We start from the raw sequence: 18,629 nt of genomic DNA on the forward strand, positions 1-18,629 counted from the left end.
TGAAAGGCAATTGAAAAACAAATCACATAATATTTATTCCTATAAGCCCTCTTCCCTGGTTTATTTGTTTAAGACTCTTCTTGACAATTAGTTGGGCTCGAGTGGTGCTGATGAATATGAGAATTGTTACTTTCAAAGCAACAGGCCATCAGACAATAATGAGAATATAGTATTCAGTTGCTTATAAAGTCGACACTATGCAACAACATAATGGATCATAACAAAATACTGTGTAGGCACATTAACTCCCAATGTAAGAGAGAAACTTTACATGGGTTCCCTATTTTGAAGCTAGAGATGTAAGAGTTGAGGTTGGAAGGGACCCCTGGGTATTGTCCAGCACGACTCCCCTGCTTACAGCAAAGTCACCTAGAGTAGATTGCACAAGGCTGTGTCAAGTCATTTTTTGAGCATATACAAGGATGAAGACTCCACAAGCAACCTGGGCGACATTTCCCAATGTCTGACCAATCTGACAGTAAGAAAGGTTTTTCTGATGGAATTTCCTGTATTTCAGTTTGTGCCCATTTCCTTGTGTCCTGTGGCTGGGCACGACAGGCAAGAGCCTGGCTCTGTCTTCCTTTTGTGCCTCCCATCAAGTATTTATACACATGGATAAGAACCCCCCGAGCTTTCTCTTCTCCGTTGCTGAATGCCCCCATCTCTCTCGGCTTCTCGTACAAAAGATGCTCTAGTCCCTTAATAATCTTCATGGCCCTTTGCTGGACTTGCTTTGCTATGCCCATGTGTCTCTTGTATTGGGTGAGCTTGGGGCTGGACACAGTTCTCCAGATGTTTCTCACGAGTACAGAACAGAGGGAAAGGAAGACCTCCTTTGACCTCCTGCTGACACGTCCAAGTTGCTGTGGGCCGCCTTTGCTGTGAGGGCACATTGCTGGTTCATGGTCAGCTTGTCTACCAGGACCCTCAGGTCCATCTCTGCAAAGCTGCTTTCCAGCTAGTCAGCCCCCAACCTGTACTGGTGCCTGGCATTATTCCTGCACAGGTGCAGGACTTTGCACTTCCCCTTTGTTGAACTTCATGAGGTTACTGTTTGCTCTTTTCTCTAGCTTGTCAAGGTTCTTCTGAATGGCAACAAAACCCTCTGGTGTATCAACTACTTCTCTTAGTTTTGCATTACCTGTGAACTTGCTGAAGGTCCACTCTGTCTCACCTTGCAAGTTATTAATGAAGATGTTGAACAGTATTGGCTCTTGTATTGACACCTGGGGTGTGCCTTTGATGACTGGCCTCCAACTGGATTTGGTGCTGATGATCCACAACCCTGAGCCTAACGCTTTGGACAATTTTCATTGCTGATCATTGTTATTTTAGGAGGAGAACTTGATTGATAGTAGCTATTAGTGTGAGCAAAGATTTTTAAGTACACATGCAAATGTGGCAGACTGTGCGTAGAGACCAAAATATTTTGCAGAAGGAGAAAGTATGGTGTTAGCAAAATTCACCTAAAAAGCCAATCAACAGATGCAGAAACCTGGCTTCCACAGTTCTGAGGCTCATGGGAAGTACTTGCATCTGCTTCATCTGGCTCTAGACCATCCGTTGATCTTCCAGTGTGCTCTTGTTTTCATGCCAGGCCAGGGTGGGAAATGTTGGAAAGAGAGGAACACTTCTATTTGCTCTGTCTACATTGAAAAACCCTGAGATCAGCAGGGTGAACATCAGAAGAGCGGCTTAAAAAATTTTGGCCATATGTAGGTGGGAAAGATGCCAAATATACCAAATGGGGAAATAAGTGCATCTATTGCAAAATGCTGGGTTGTCACAGATGGCTTTTTGTCATTGTTATTCTAAGGTTAAAACCAACATGGAATCTTCAAGTATATTCACATAAGAGCAGTTTTAAGAGATAAGAACAGGGTGATATTGCTCTGCATATGGAAGATCACAGGATTTCACAAGATGAATATGGAAATAACCTCACACACTGTGATCCTTAGTGCTAACTGTTGAGCTACTGATACTTGGTGACTAAAATTCTGATTTAAAAATTGTATATATGCTAATAACTGGGTGGATATGATGTTTTCATAACTCCATTAGCTCCCTTTGCCTGTTAGCATTGTATCAGTGTAATCCAGATGGATTCTTGTAATCTCATCATGTTCTCTTTTGATTTGGGGAGTAGGAAAGACAAGAGGAAAAATTGAGATGTAAGGCATCTGATCTAACTGACTAGAACAAACTGAACTGGATGTCGTTTATTCGAATTCATTAAAAGATGTATTTCAAATTCTTGTTTCTTTACGTTAGTTTTTTTTTCTGTGACCATCACATATTTGGAAGTGAGGACAGTTTCCATAATCATGTGTGTGCTTTCATCTAAGTGAAAAGTAGGGAGAAGAGTTTTCCTTTGTATATTTGGAAACTTATATCAGAGTCCCAAGGATGCAACACTTCATTCAGTGAACAGAGATTCACTTCTGCTTTTTGGAAGTTCTGCTCCTTGGATAGATGCAATGTGTACCTGAATTTTATGTATCAGTCAGTAGACAGTAACCTGTGTTACATAAAATATTTCAGACACAATTCAGAATTACTCCAAGCAGAGTTCTTTATATTCCATATTCCGTAAAAGCAAGGCTGTGGGACCTTATGCAGAAATCCAGTATATCTACTTTTGTTCATTATGGGACAGTAGCTAAGGATTCAGTAACTTACCTGTTATGGGCATGACACCTGACTTTTAGATTGTCATAACGATGATTTGGTTTTGTTATCCTTCAAGTTTAGGAGAACGATTTCTGTTTGTATATTTTGTCCTCCTGATAGCTGTGTTGAAACCGTGTGGGGAATGTTAATCTGTAAATGCTATAGGAAGGCTCAGGTTCTGCTTACTATATTGTGGTTCAGGAATGTTTTAGGATTTTTCTTCACGTGATTTTACTGGAATTTGGAAAGAAGAAACTTGCTTGCAGTTGGATCACCTTCCTTATTTAAAACCATTTGAATTATAATTAAAATGATATGTCTAAATTGTCAGAATATAATTAATGAGTTGTGCCGTGGTTTCAGTTCCTATGCTTTCATTGTGGCTGAAAGTTTGCAGTTCAGCAAATAAAATATCCAGTCTTCAAAAAGAGACATTTGTTTGAATATGCCTTGCACCTGCCAGTCTTCTAGTGAAATTTCATTGCAAAATTTCTGCACAAATCTTGAAATATTTTACAAACTTGAAGCCTTGGGGGATTTATTGAATGTGAGGTCATTACTCACAGTACGGTCATGTAAAATGGTAACTATGGCAAATGCAGAGTATTGGAATGGAGGGTGAGGAGAGAGGTTTATGTGAAAGAAGTAATATCCTTGGACATAGAAAACAACCTCGCAGAGCCTCCTCAGTTGAAGATATTATATGTGTCTTTTATTTGTGTGAGGTTCTTCTGTTTTCTAATGTCAATGAAAATTAAATTCCCCATGACTAGTCCTCTTCCAAGTTTATTTTAATTGGTACCACAGGTTTTAGAGAGTTTGTCTTGTGTTTCCTCAGAATTAAAAGCTTGTGGAATATTCTTAGGGCTTTAAAGGCATTAACCCCCTAGAATTTAATGCAGTGAAAACTAAAGCTATGAAAATATGTGGCTTAAAGTTTTGGTGCCTCTTCTAGTTTTATTCTATAAATGAGAAAACATTAAAAGATCAGTGAGAAAAGGAAGGAACAATAGCTTTTTAATTTTGAAAAAAACTTTATGGAATAAATGTAGGTAAATGGTAAAGTTACTTAACAGGCATATACAGAGAGAATGCTGTGAAGTATTTTGATGTGAAGCCTGTGGGAACAGCAAATTACTGGTGTTTTTTAAGGCATTCTAGTTGTAGTGTTTGGAAAAGCTCTCAGTGGATTTTGCAACACTTGCGAGTCTTTTGAGAGCACCTACACCTGTTTATACTGTTTCAATCTCCAGCTTTTCTGATTTCTTTTCTTTTTCAACTTTAGGCAATTCCTATTCAGAAAGCTGGATTTCATTTCTTGTGATTTGTCCCATCAGTGTTGCTTCCCATTATGAGCTTTTTGCAGCACTAAGGCTGGGTAGAAAAGGAAAGTACCTGTGTATCCTGCTCTCCTCTCCTAAGATTATAATTCACAGATTGTACTGTCAGTAGGGACAGAAGTACTTTGTTCTATGGCCTGAATGGATGAAATTCCACAGTCATTGCTAATGACAAAGGTTTTGATTTGTTTTGGTTTTTTTTAAGTAGTAAGGTTTGTGTCTTTGAGTATTTAATGCTTAGGATAAAATTGAATCTGGATCTGTAGTGCCTTGTCAAGTTGTTCTAACCATTAAGAACATCCCCGCCTTCCTCAATATGCTTACTGTGTTTTAAAGTAAAGGTAAGCCTCCCTCTGTTTTTTGTTTGAAAGACAGCACCAAGAATATTTGGAAAGAAGCATTTTGTGCATCTTTCTTTAAGTGTTGAACTCCCAGAAGTGTTAGGGGCTATTATGGAGCTTTACACTGTTACTTCTAAAATGTGCTGCCATTCTGGTTTAGATCGCGGGCAAGCGGAAGATCACAGAATCACTGGCCAAGTCAGGTGCAGAAACTATGATGACATGACTTTTTCCTCTACTGTAGTGACAGGAAGCATGACCTTTAATTGTCTCTTATGTCATCCTTGTCATCAAAATACCTAGGATGTAATCTTTGCCCTGCTGAAGTTTATGACAGTTTTGCTATTAACTTCAATGAAATCAGTACTTTACAAGTTGTGTATTAGAGGGGAAAAAGTAGAAGTTTTAGGCTTAGGTAACTCTCATGTGATTTTTTTTTTCTTTTCGTCTTCAACTGAATGGAAGTATGATTTCATTTTGTAACTTTGGTGACCTCTTAAAAATAATCATGTGATGTTTCTTTATCCGATATGAACATGGCCTTGCCATTCAGTCTTCTTGCTTGTTTTAAGAAGGACAATACCAGAATAAGGAGCTAGGAAGCAGAAATAAAATACTAGTATGTATTAATTTTCTCTTGTTACTGGGAATCCTCCCTTCCCCCAGCCCTAACATGCGGACTTCTTACCACAGCAGATATTTTGTCTTTGAATCATGTTTGATTCCAATACAATGCAGAAGTGAATGGGAGTATAAAATCAAATCAGCAGAAGTTAGAACTAACAGTTAAACAGCCGAGGAGGCAGTGAAAATTTTTAGTTAAGGAATGTGGTACTCAGTACAAAGACTCAAGGAATTCTTTATTTTAAAATTAGTGGATTGTGGAATATATTCCAACGCTTTGCTGATTACTTCCTACTTGCAAGGAAATGTAGCTCCTCCTAGTTGTCCAGTGTAACTCCTGGTAATTAGAATTCGAGCAAACAGTGGCAATGTCATTAGCTTAGTTTACCTGTGACCAGTGTCAGGACTGAGCTGGCACTGAAGTTGCTCAGGGTTGTCATGGCAAAAACCAGCATATCCAAATAGGATACTGGGTAAAGCTTGTCTTAGTCTTCTGAAACACCTCCCCTCTTTTAAAATTGTTTACATGGAATGAGAATCCAAGATTTTCATTTTCCTATTGATAATTCTTCTGCAATGTAGACTCAACAGATTATTTGTTGTTTGTATTGTCACACAAAAGATACTGTAGGAACAAAGGTGGGTTTTATCTTTTGCATGGGCTTGTCCAAATCGCAGTGCAAATCCTGGTCTCTCTTCCTTTGTACTATCTGCACCTTAGTCTGCTGTCCAAAAGGGAGTGAGATGGTGAGGTTGAAAGCTAATGTGTTGTGCTGTTTTGTTGATGGCCAGCCAGCCAGCAGCACTGACTGACTTAATGCAAATGAGTGCTAGTTTTGCTCCGAGATCTAGTTTGAGGTGGTATTGTCATTTCTGTTGGTAACCAAGTTTTAAAATTCATTTTGAGTTTATCTTTTGATGTCCTTTTAACCTTTTGGTTTCTTTTGTTGTTATGTATAAAGCATAAATATGCAGAAATTGCTTTTAAAAAAAATGCTTGTCACCAATGATTTTTTTTTTAATAATAATTTTTTTTAATCTTTGGCTTTGATTTTATGGTAGTATTGAATCCCAGTTGAAACCAACTAATGGATTTCACAGAGAAAAGGCATAGTTACTATGGCTACACAGCACCCTGAAAGCTTAAGAGGACAAAGGATAAATGAATACGGTACTGGCTGTTTAGCCATTTCTAGAATAGATTCTAATAACATAAAGCCTTTATAGTCTTTCAGACACTGTCAGAAAAGCAGGATGTTTAAGAATTTGTATTTTATTTTTAGTTTAGATGATTACTTTTGAAGTAACATATTTGAAAAATATTTTTTCAAAATGTCCTCTGCTTTTAGCCAATTTATTTCACATATATCTATTGCATGTAATGAAATTGACCATTACTGATCATTTTATCGCTGATATTTTTACTATGGTATTTTAAAATGAGTAGAACTCTAATCCTCCTACGGACAAGTAAACACAGAGTAATTGTGGTTTGATGAAAACTTGCAGTAATGTGCTTTATATAGCTTTCACTGTAATTTTGGCTGAAATATTTTTACCTTTCATTTTCTTATAAACCAGTCTGCATATTAAAGACAAGTATTTTGTATATAGTAAAGAATAATAAAATGCATGCATGGTTAGGTTCATACAATTAAGGAATTGAATTACCAGTTTTTAGCATCACCTCAGTGACTGATGGCAGAAGTGCTACTACCTGCCTTTGCTTGAGAAATGAAAGGCATTGGAAATCATAAACATATCACTCATCAACTCAAGGGCATATTTTAATGACCTGTTAAAAATAATACAGAATAAAGTTTTTTAAAGTGTAATGATAAAATGCATCTATTGTTCACCAGAAATAGATAGAAGTTCTGTCTACTGATAATTGTAGGAAGTGTACTTGGGCGGGTGGGTAGTAGAAAATCATTGGAAAGGTAGCAGGTGAACTTAGAGGTGTTTTGGTAAAGAGATATTTCATGTGCTCTTATTTACAGGCAGAGGGCTCTTGTATTTTGGATTTATCTGTCCAGCAACATTTGCATGTATTTGTAAAGTGAACTGGACTTCCTGCATATGCACAGACCAACTGAGCAGTCCTCACATTCTGTCCTGCGCTCCATAGAAATGCCATATTTGCTGCGTTAGCCCATAGTGTCATTTAGGTCCAAGACATGCAAAGAAGCCTTTCTAGCTAAAAATATCAGAATTGTTGCACAGAACTTTGCCGTACAGACCCAGCAATCTAGTCCAATCTGTAAAGCCTGTTTGGGCCAAATTCCAGGATGAGCAGAGGAGAATGCCTGGGAAACCCCAAGAGTAATCCAAGTAAATGTATAGGTGAAAGCAGGTGATGCTGATAGAAAAATATTGGGGGAATTTCATTGTGCTTTTTATTGTGGATCTGAGATTGCATAAATATGTGGTAGTTCTTAAAGCAGCTCTAGGTTATAAAGTACTATAAACTAAAGTACAGTGGTGTAGAAGTGACCTAGAAGGTCTGATTGCCTTTTAAATCTTTGTAGGGCCTGTTCCTAGCTGCTTCTGGTGGTTTCAGACAGACAGATCTAAAATACAGATCTCAGACTTTGGAATTCAGTAGGCCAGTTTTCCTAACTTAAGACAATTCTTCTTTAATTTACAGTTTGAACAACTCTACTGTTACAATTTCTCGGAACCAGTGTGCTCAAGACTAATGTGATATTATACTGAGGGGTTTTGGGGGGGGGAGGTTTGAGTGCTTACTTTAAGAGAGTTTTTTCAGAAGATCTTCACTTAAAAATGAATGTTGTATATTTCTACTGCTTCTTGAAATAGGGAGAAGGGGTTCTCAGGATAGATTCTCAGATAAAATATAAGTTACTTTCAGGAAAGCACTGATATTTTTTTATCTTACATGAAAATGTATTGAGAAATTTTCCTCTTATATTTCTTTGATCATTGTAAACATGAGGATGAAAAAATTAGATGGGCCATTAATGATTTGTAGGTGATGATATCTAGCTGAAGTTGTCCTATAGTAGGCAGTCATTGTGGACTTTTCATTCCAAAATTAACTTTCCAGCATAGCATAATCTTATTCTTTAAAATGTATGCTCAATTTGTTTTGCTACATGTAACATAATGATTTTGAAATTTTAATCAAGTCAAAACTACCAATGGTTTGACAGTTTTTTTGTAACGTAGATATCCCACCTGTGCCTTAGGTGATTTAAATGTAATTGTCTCCAAAAATGAAATTATAAAACCAATAAAATAAAATTAAAAATTAATCCGTAATTGGGGGGTTTTATTCATGGGTATTTGTTTCATTCATGTGTTTATTTGGTTTGATGAAATACTCCATTTGTTTATTATTTACTTAAGTACTGCAGAAAAAGATGCTGCTTGAAATTCAGGAGTTGATCAGTTAGAAGTGCTTCAACAGAGGACTGGGACTATGTGGTATTTGAAGTTGCCATGGGAAACTGCTTTGCAAGAACATTTGCAGAGCAGATGGACCAAGATAAATAAAACAGATACAGGTGTTGAATAGAGATTGTGTAATGTTCTGTGAAACAACAGGAAAACATGAACTCAAACCTATGTAACATAGTTCTTTGATTTGTCCTTTTTTCATGGGTACACTGATAGCGTAATCTTCAGAACACAGTTCTTTATAGTAGATTTGTTTTGTCTTCCTTTAAATGGGATAGTATATTTTCATGGGTTCTTATCTTATGCCGTTGATAAACAACTGTCTGATATGAATAGTTCATTAGTGAAGTTTTCCTATAGATTTTGAGTTTTCAACAAATCAAAGAAAATTTCAGGCTTATCTGCCTCATCTTCTGTGTTATGCAAAACCAGTAATGTCCTAACTTTATGCTGTCATCTGCTACCTTTTGGGCCAGCCTCTCAAGTTACATCTAAGTACACAAACACTATGGAATGAAAAATCTTTGTATTTCCAATGTTATAATTTCGTTAGCTTCACATGCTCTTGGCTGTTGAGAACTATTCTGTAACTTTATACACTAGCTATTTTCGTTGATTTAAAAAATAAAAAAAAGTAAAAGACACATATTCACCCTGCTTAAGAACCAGAATGTCTTTGTCATCATATGTTTGGCGCAGAAGTTTGTTTCCTTAGCAACATGAACGCAAAAGATACCCATATGACTGTATACATGCAACATACATTTGTAAGACTACATATGTACAGAATTGCACTGTATGTTTGTTTAACATCTATTCTTTGTTCTCCCTGGCAATGAATTAAATAAGCATTTGCTGTTTCATTTTTCTCTAAGGAAACAGGTAGTTAGAGAATTTGAAATATAATTTGTAGTCGTAACTTTTCAACAACTCAGATTCAAACTTGTAAACAGTAAAAGCTCCTGGAAAAATAAAAGCTTAATCTTCTGTCTTGAAGATGTATGATTTCAACTGCTGAAGTATTTTTTTTTTCCTAAGTAATGTATTGACTGTAAAAAATGTCTTTGAGCTTTTAATCTACAATGTAACTGTGCTTCTTCTGTTCTTCATGAGTTATAAAACTTACTCCATGAGTCGATTTCTCCACAGGCAGTAGAACAGTTCTTTGGGTCATGCTGTCATAAAGTCATGAGTGCCCACATAAATGTTGGTGTCTTTCATTTAGTATGAAATGCCATGAAATACCATACCGCTGGATACCATGGAGTTGATTCACATTTTTAGAGTGCATGTTAACCAGTTTTTTTGGGGGGGATAAGAGTAATGTTTGTTTGTTTTTTAAGTATATATTTCCATTATGAAACAAAATATATTTGATATATTTGTTGTTAATACATTTTAAATATCACATGTGAATATCTGCCTGAAGTTATATATTTATGTATATTCTGTTTTTTCAGGGAAAACTAGGAGAGTTAGAAGCAGGAATTATTGGGGGAAATTTTATGGCTTTACAATGAATTGGATCAGAGTATCTTAATTTCTTCCATTGCTCTTAAACTGTGGTTGTAAAGTCTTGCCATTAATATCAGAGAGGCCAAAAGACATGTTGTCATTCATTAGGGTCAGGGTTACTATATGTTTCTAGCTTTCAGCTATAACCTTTTTGTGCCTTTTACACTATCTGAAGCACAATGAGGTTGACTGTAATTTTTTTTTTAATGCATCGCAGAGAAGAGATTTCATGGGTGATTAATTTAACCTCTTTTCAATTTATTTTAAGCAGAGACCAGTTAAATTTAACACTTCACAGAATCACAGAATTGTTGAGGTTGGAAGGGATCTCTGGAGATTGTCCAACCCCCTGGTCAAAGCAGGGTCACCTAGAGCACATTGTCCAGAACTATGTCCAGTTGGGTTTTGGACATCTCCAAGGATGGAGACTCTGCAGTCATCTTAGGCAACCTGTGCCATTGGTTGACCACCCTCATAGGAAAATAAAACCAAACTACACTATGCTTAAATGGGATATCTTGTATTTAATTTATGGCTGTTGCCTCTTGTCCTTTTCACTGGATACCACAGAGAAGAGTCTGGTTCTTCCTTCCTTACTCTGCCGCCCATCAGGTATTTACAAGCATAGCTAAGATCCCTCTGAGCCTTCTCTTCTCAAGGTCCCCATCTCTCTTAATCTCTCCTCATACAAAAGATGCTCCAGTCCCTTAATCATCTTCATGGCCCTTTGCTGCACTTGCTCTAGTAAGCCTATGTCTCTTTTACTGGGGAGCCCAGGATTGAGCCCAGCATTCAGGATGGCTCGCCAGTGCTGAGTTAGAGAGGAAGGATCACTTCCCTCAGTCTGCTGGTGATATTCTTCCTAGTGCAGCCCAGGTTGCTGTGGGCCTTCTTTTCTGTGAGAGCACATTGCTGGCTCATGGCCAGCTTGTTGTATCTGGGGTTCTTTTCTGCCAACGTGCATGGGATTATTCCTGAGGTAACTTCGTGAGGTTACTGTTGACCCATTTCTCAGCCTGTCAGCATTCCTCTGAATGGGAGCACAACCCTCTGGTGTATCAACTACTCTTAGTTTTGTATTATCTGTGAACTTGCTGAAGGTGCGCTCTGTCCCACCTTGCAAGTTAGTGATGAGCTGTTGAACAGTATTGACTCTTGTGTTGACACCTGGGGTGTGCCTTTGACTGGCCTCCAGCTGGATTTGGTGCTGCTTATCTATAAAGTTTTCAGGCCAGCAGCTCAGCTAGTTTTCTGTTCATCTCAATCTCCATTTGTGTTTCATGTTTCATCAGTTTGTCAGGGAGGAGACAATGGGAGACAGTAATGGAAGCATTATTAAAGTCAAGTTAACCAATGTTTGGTGTTCTTTCCTTGTCTGCTGGGTTAGCCTTCTCATCGTGAAATGCTATCATGTTGGTGAGGCGCAATCTCCTCTTCGTATATCCATGCTTACTACTCCCAGACACCTTCTTGTCCTTGTGTTTGGAAATGGTTTTCAGGATTATTTTCTTCATTCCATTCCCAGGGATTGAGGTGAGGCTGTGACTGGCCTGCAGTTTCCTGAATCCTCCTTCTTGCCCTTTTTGAAAGAAGGGGCAATGTTTACTTTCTTCCCATCCTCAGAATTTCTTCCCCACACCCCAATCGCTGTGATCTTTCACGATCTTTTAACGACTGAGTGGTCTCACAATGACATGAGCCAGCTCCCTCAGTATGTGTGGGTGCATCTCATTACGGCCCATGGATCTGTGTGTGTCCAGTTTGTTTAAATGCTTCCTAACCTGATCCTCCTCCATTGAGGGGAATTCTACCTTGCTCCAGGCTTTCCCACTGTTCTCAGGGACCTGGGATTGCTGAGGAAATGTTTTATCAGTAAAGAGTGAGATGAAGAAGGCATTCAGTGTATTGGCCTTCCCCATATCCTTTGTGACAGATCTCCAACAGCAGTGGGCCACCATTTTCCATAGTCTTCCTTATGCTGCAGATAACACCGGTAGGAACATCTCCTGTTCTTCAGGTTTGTGTGAGCTACCCTACCTGTGTCTCTGATTCCAGTGAGGTCATAATTCTCCAACTGCATGCAGACCTCGTAATTCCTCCTGTTCCCTATGCTGTGTGCATTAGTGCACAGGCTCTTTGGAGAGGTACAGAAGCATGCTAATTTCCCAGAAAAGCTTTCCCCATAATTCTGCCTGGTAGGCATTTCCCTATGTACGTGGACAGAGCCCACTACAGCCCTGGGTTTTTTGCTTAAAATTTCCTCCTGTTCACATTGCCCCATACTCTTTGCTTGCCAACCTGGTCCTTCACTTCCTCACTTGATTGCTGGTCATCTTCTCCTGTCCCTGTTATTCCTAGTTTGAAACTCTCATTACTGGATTGGCCAGGCTGTTGGCAAAAGTGTTTTTCCTCACATAGGTGGATACCATCTCTGCTAAATGATCCTCTGTCCTCGTAGAACATCCCATGATCATACAAAAACTAAAACCCTGTTGCCCACACCAACTGCACAACCGATTGTTGACTTCTGGGATCTGTCTGCTCCTCATGCTCTTCTGCCTTTCTGGAAGGATTGAGGAGAAAACTGCCTGAGCTCCCCATGCCCTTGATCCCGACATACCCCACAGCAATATCGTCGATGCTTGATGCTTTCCTGATTGCCCCTGGCATCATCATTGGTGCCTGTATGGAAGAGCAGCAGAGGGTAATAGTCTGCAGCAGCCTTTCCACAACGTCCTGATCAGAGTCCCTGGCAGGCAGCAAACCTCCGTGGGCAGCAGATCGTGGTGGCAGCTGCTGGCCTCTGTCCCCCACAGCAGGGAGCTGCCAACTGCAAACACCCACCACGTGCTCCTGTGCAGCTCAAGTTTAGATGGTTTTGGTCCTTTGCTTGGATAGAGCTTGTATTTGTTGCCCTCATAAGACAACTATTTTTGTTAAATGTTTTATGTATTTTACTCTTTGTTTTATGAGAAAATGTGTGTAAAAACATTGCGAGTGAACAAATGACATGTTTTGGCTTTTTTGGCTTATTAAGCTTTGTTCATTCTTGAATGGCATTCTGCCAATGCCATATGGGTTAGCTGGCTACAAAAAGGCTTTTTCCACTAGTGTGGCTGATAGAGGAAAAATCATGTATGGTTTTCCTGTGCTCAGGGAGATCAAGTCTTAATCTTGAATTAATCTCGATCGATCTGAGAGTCTACAGAAAGATTAGCGGGAATCAGTATCTGGTATAGGATTTGATAAAGGTTGTTTAGGACTGCGTTTCAAGTCCGGAATTGTTGTTTTAGCTTGTGCCATCTGGAAGACACCAGCATAAAATTTTTTTCCAAAGCTTGCTTCATAACATGATTTAAGTCTATTAAGTGTAGGTATACAATATTTCAATATGATAGAACTGGTTTCACACGTGTCTTGTTTCTGTTTGTTCTAGGAAATGAACCCAGCAAGTAATGTGAAGGGCCATGTGAAGCTCTGTCATAGCAGAAATTTTCTAAAAGATTGCTTTACCTGTAAGTTCTTCTTTTCTGTTCTTAAATGTTAAATTATATTCATATTGCTGGTAAAAAAGGAGTTTATTTTGGCATTTTGACTTCCAGCTTGATTGTGAAGAATACCCTGCCAAGGGCCTTATGTTTAATGCCTGTTATTATTAACTTGCTGTATTTTAGTGAAGAGCAAACAAACATTTTTCCTCTTCTGTTAAGGTTTTCAATCTAATGAGCAAGATGTTTGTGTTGTGTCATTATAGGTTATACATCCACTGTGATGTATGCTAAACTGCAATAGCTTATTTTTCAGAAATTCTTTTAAAAGTGAATGAAAGGTAGAAAACCCCCAAACCTGTGCGAGAGTGTGAAACTTTGACACTAAAAGTTCTTTAGCAAAGATTGCCTGTGCAGGTGTCTGCTGTGACTCAGACCTCTTCTGGATTCATCATCTTTTTCCAGAGTTATTAAATTATATGATAGTGCCTTTTACAGTTGTGCCACTTGTGGCAAAGAACTTTCTTCGAGCTATCGTTAAATCATTCAATTTTACATACATTGCATAGCGAACTCTACTTAAGAATTTAAATATTGTTTTTATTTGAGTCTAATTGTCTACATCAAAATACTTAAGCAAATGAGAGATGAACTTGTCCTCTTAGCAATACTGCAAGAAAAATATTAGAAGATCCATTTTACACAAAGAACTGAAAGCATTAGGCTGTTGATTATGGCAGATTCATGTAGGTGGTGGCAGAGCTGAGAACAGAATTCACAAGTTCTTAGTCCCAATCAAGAGTTATAATTTGAAAATATATGCCTAAAAAGTATATCTGGAAGGAGATTGGAAGTTTATAAGCTAGAATTTAACCAGTATATTAATTTTTTCTCTTGTATATATAATTATCATGTTTTAACTAAACATCATCCAGTTAGCAAGCTCCTGAAAACTTTAAGGGGGAAAGGTACTAATGAAGAGTGTTTCAAAACTGATAGCAGCTATTTAAACCTTTACAAATAACTATTTCAGAATTTTTTTCCTTATGTAGCACTGTATTTTGAAGTAGCAGCAAATCATATACCTGGGCAGCATAGGTAATGTAGTTTGACATAACCTGCAACCAAATAAAAGACTTGCAAACACTAGTCTTCCACAATTCAAGCTCTTCATGAAGTGTCAGAAAATGTCCTGATATTTATTTCTGATTTTATTCCAAAAGTATTTCTTCATCTTAGTATTTCTTTACTGCTCTGATATAACTTGAAACAATCTCAAATTAAGTGCAAATACAAGAAAACCTGTTAGAAATCAGAATCTTAGTTCTGCGCTTCGTGTTGTAAAGTAAAAACTGAGCATTATTGTCTTCATTCTATTAATATTATAGAATCACAGCATCATAGAATGGTTTGGGTTGGAAGGGACCTTAAAGATCACATAGTTCCAACCCCCTGCCATGGGCAGGGACACCTTCCACTAGACCAGGTTGCTCAAAGCCCCGTCCAGCCTGGCCTTGAGCACTTCCAGGGATGGGGCATCCACAGTTTCTCTGGGCAACCTGTTCCAGTGCCTCACCACCCTCACAGTAAAAAATTTCTTCCTAATATCTAATCTAGATCTACCCTCTTTCAGTTTAAAGCCATTACCCCTTGTCTGGTCACTACATGCCCTTGTAAAAAGTCCCTCTCCAGCTTTCTTGTTGGCCCCCTTCAGATACCAGAAGGCTGCTACAAGGTCTCCCTGGAGCCTTCTCTTCTCCAGGCTGAACAACCCCAACTCTCTCAGCCTGTCTTCATAGGAGAGGTGCTCCAGCCCCCTGATCATCTTTGCGGCCCTCCTCCGGACTCGCTCCAACAGGTCCACGTCTTTTTATGTTGGGGGCCCCAGAACTGAACGCACAACTTCAGGTAGGGTCTTACGAGGGTGGAGCAGAGGGGGAAAATCCCCTCCCTTGACCTGCTGGTCATGCTTCTTTTGATGCAGCTCAGGATACAATTGGCTTTCTAGGCTGCAAACGCACATTGCCGGGTCATGTTGAGCTTCTCATCAACCAACACCCCCAAGTCCTTCTCTGCAGGGCTGCTTTCAATCCACTCATCACCCAGCCTGTATTTATGCTTGGGATTGCCCTGACCCATGTGCAGGACCTTGCACTTGGCCATGTTGAACTTCATGAGGTTCGCACAGTCCCATCTCTCGAGCTGTCAAGGTCCCTCTGGATGGCATCCCTTCCCTCCAGTGTGTTGACTGCACCACACAGCTTGGTGTCATCAGCAAACTTGCTGAGAGTGCACTCGATCCCACGGTCCATGTCACCAACAAAAATGTTAAATAATGCTGGTCCCAATAGTGATCCCTGGGGAATGCCATTTGTCGCTGCTCTCCACTTGAACATCGAGCTGCTGACCACAACTCTTGGAGTGCGACCATCCAGCTAATTCTTTATCCACTGAGTCGTCCATCTGTCAAATATATGTCTCTCCAATTTAGAGACAAGGATGTCGTGCAGAACAGTGTCAAACGCTTTGCACAAATCCAGGTAGGTGATGTCCATTGCTCTTCCCTTACCCACGAACGCTGTAACCCCATCGTAGAAAGCCACCAAATTTGTCAGGCACAGTTTGCCTTTAGTGAAGCCAAGCTGGCTGTCACCAATCACCTCCTTATTTTCCATGTGCCTTAGCACAGTTTCCAGGAGGATCCACTCTATGATCTTGCCAGGCACAGGGGTGAGACTGACTGGCCTGTAGTTCCCTGGGTCTTCCTTTTTTTCCCTTTTTAAAAAATTGGGGTTCTGTTTCCCCTTTTCCAGTCAGTGGGAACTTCCCTGGACTGCCACCACTTCTCAAATATGATGGACAGCAGCTTAGCCACTTCATCCGCCAGTTCCCTCAGGACCCATGGATGCATCTCATCAGGTCCCTATGGACTTGTGCACCTTCAGGTTCCTTAGATGGTCTTGAACCTGATCTTCTCCTACGGTGGGTCATTCTTCATATTCACACAGTAGTGGTGAAACTTCAGCAATTGCCCTGTGTTATCCTAAATGTATTAAAATGACTTAGATGATGAAGCGTTTCCTTTTGGTTTTAGCAAAGAATCTGGAGGGGATATTCCAGGATATTTCAAGGAGACTTTTATGATTAGTCAAGGAAGAGAGAAGAGAAACTGGTGCTCTGATAATGCTGCCTTAATAACTGAATTTGTTAGATTTTCAGTATTATTTGATAGGCTTAATTACTTAGCACTAGTCAGGCAAGTGGATTTCCAGTATCATAACAGCAACCTTAAAAAACCCAAACAACATGAAGAGAGGTAAGATCGAGTTAGAACTGGCTAATTTATTTCAACTTTGTCTTCTTTTTCAATTGCTCTGTTCATCTCTTCATGTCTCTCTGAGAAATGCAAGTATTTTATGCGTGTATAAGTGTGTGTATATCAGAGACATTTATATTCAACAAAGATAAGACAACATTTGGGACAAAAGTACAGAAGTGACTTGGAAAAATCTTAGGTGAGAACATGGAGAAAAGTCTCTGACAGGATGCAAAAACTGAGTTTTGTTTTGCATGCTGAGCACTAAAGTACATTTGCAGCCTCCCAAAAAACAAATGTGTTATTTGGAGTCCTGCAAATATGCTGATTTCCATCTGATTTTAATAGCGTAACTACATTTGAGGACAAAATAGCAGAAAAATGTGTTTGGTGTTTTTGAGTTTGGGTTTGGTTTTTTTTTTTCCCCTGTTTGAAAATGTTTGCAACATTGTCTGTTACTATATAGTTATAGACAATTCTGAAGTCTGGCTAAAGAGCTGGCAATATGTGAGCATGTAGGCATTTTTTCTTCTCTTGCCATCAGAACTAACCCCGTATTTACTCCTCCTAAGTGCTGGTGAACCTCCTTCTGGTATATGTGTTGAACAAATGTTCACATACATCAAAGGTACCATAGTCCTAAACTTCATTGCCATCGGTTTTCCTATTATACCAAGCATTCTTCTCCAGGTATAACTTCAGTTTTGCAGAAGTATTGAAGACACTTGTGCACTCAATGTAAATATCATTCATGTGGTACCACTCTTATATGGAGTAGCAGATTGCTTTGAAGCCTAGGAATTTGAGAATTTTGGTGGGCTACAGCAAAAAAACCTGCCTATACTCATTAAATAGTTTCACATGGGCCAAGAAACTGTGTTTTTTTTGTAGGAAAAACAGGCTGTAGCAGCACTTCCTAAGCCAGTTGCTCCAGGAAAATAATAGTCTGTCACTGGTCCTTACCACTAGTGGACATTTATGCATCTTTAATCCGCACTTGTGGTGGTTTTGTTCTCTGATGCCCACTCCATCACTTTGCCAATACACTGACTTTGTACTCTTTTCTGTGTCTGGGTCATATACAGTGAGATTATAGAGAGGAGGATGTACTTCTGCTTCTGGTATATCTGTATTGAAATTGTCAGGATCTTCATTTCTTTATAATTTGTTTAATTGTGCAGTTTTGACTATAGGCATTTACAGATGCTAAGGGTACTGTTGACAATTTCTGCAGACAATTCTTATGGGGTAATCTGAACAGGAAGAAGCCTGTAAGCACTGATTAGATAAACATAATAGCAGTTTTAGAAGATTGACATCAGTCAAGACAGATTTCTTTTAAGCATTGGACATAGTATTTTTCATTAATTCTGCCTACTTTGGCAGCATGCTTCAGAGGGAAATACTGAGCAGAGGATGAGAAATGGTTCTAGAGACTGATTGTTGATTTAATAAGGGCCTAATAAAAGAAGTAATAAGGTAGTTTCTTTGGAATAACTTCTGACTGGTACTATATACAGGCCAGAAGGACTAATATGGCTTATTTAACCAATCAAATCTTGCTTGGAGAACTGTAGACAAGCAATTCTAGTTCTGTTTTTCTTTGAATTCTCTTTTGGATTGGTTGTCAATAAGTTAATGAAGCTATAGCAGCACTCTATTTTCACAGATGGCTCAACTGGCTTATTTCAAGTCCTCCTATACACCTCTATATTTAGTGCTTTATCTATTCACTTCTTATTAAGGAAGTGGGGGACAGTATCAGAGAGGCATGTCTCAAAGCAGCATATATGCAGCTTCCTGCTGAAGGCTGTAATTGCTTTTAAAGTTTACATATTCAACCATCGTATTGGTACAAACAGAAGAGACAACATGGGGAAGAAAAAGGATGTTATTATTATTATTACTATTA

The 18,629-nt window shown here is 38.9% G+C and overlaps 1 protein-coding gene across 2 annotated transcripts in view; it reads left to right on the plus strand.

Moving 5' to 3' along the window:
• Nucleotides 1-18,629, plus strand: part of MARCHF1 (membrane associated ring-CH-type finger 1) — a 256,852-nt gene that overhangs the window by 68,839 nt on the left and 169,384 nt on the right. For both annotated transcript variants that reach the window (XM_049833781.1, XM_049833800.1), the window contains exon 2: nt 13,350-13,428. The gene's annotated coding sequence lies outside the window, so the exon portion shown is untranslated. The remainder of the gene's footprint in view (nt 1-13,349; nt 13,429-18,629) is intronic.

The sequence above is a fragment of the Accipiter gentilis genome, chromosome 3 (genome assembly GCF_929443795.1).
Source record: "Accipiter gentilis chromosome 3, bAccGen1.1, whole genome shotgun sequence".
In the NCBI taxonomy this organism is placed as follows: Eukaryota; Metazoa; Chordata; class Aves; order Accipitriformes; family Accipitridae; genus Astur; species Astur gentilis.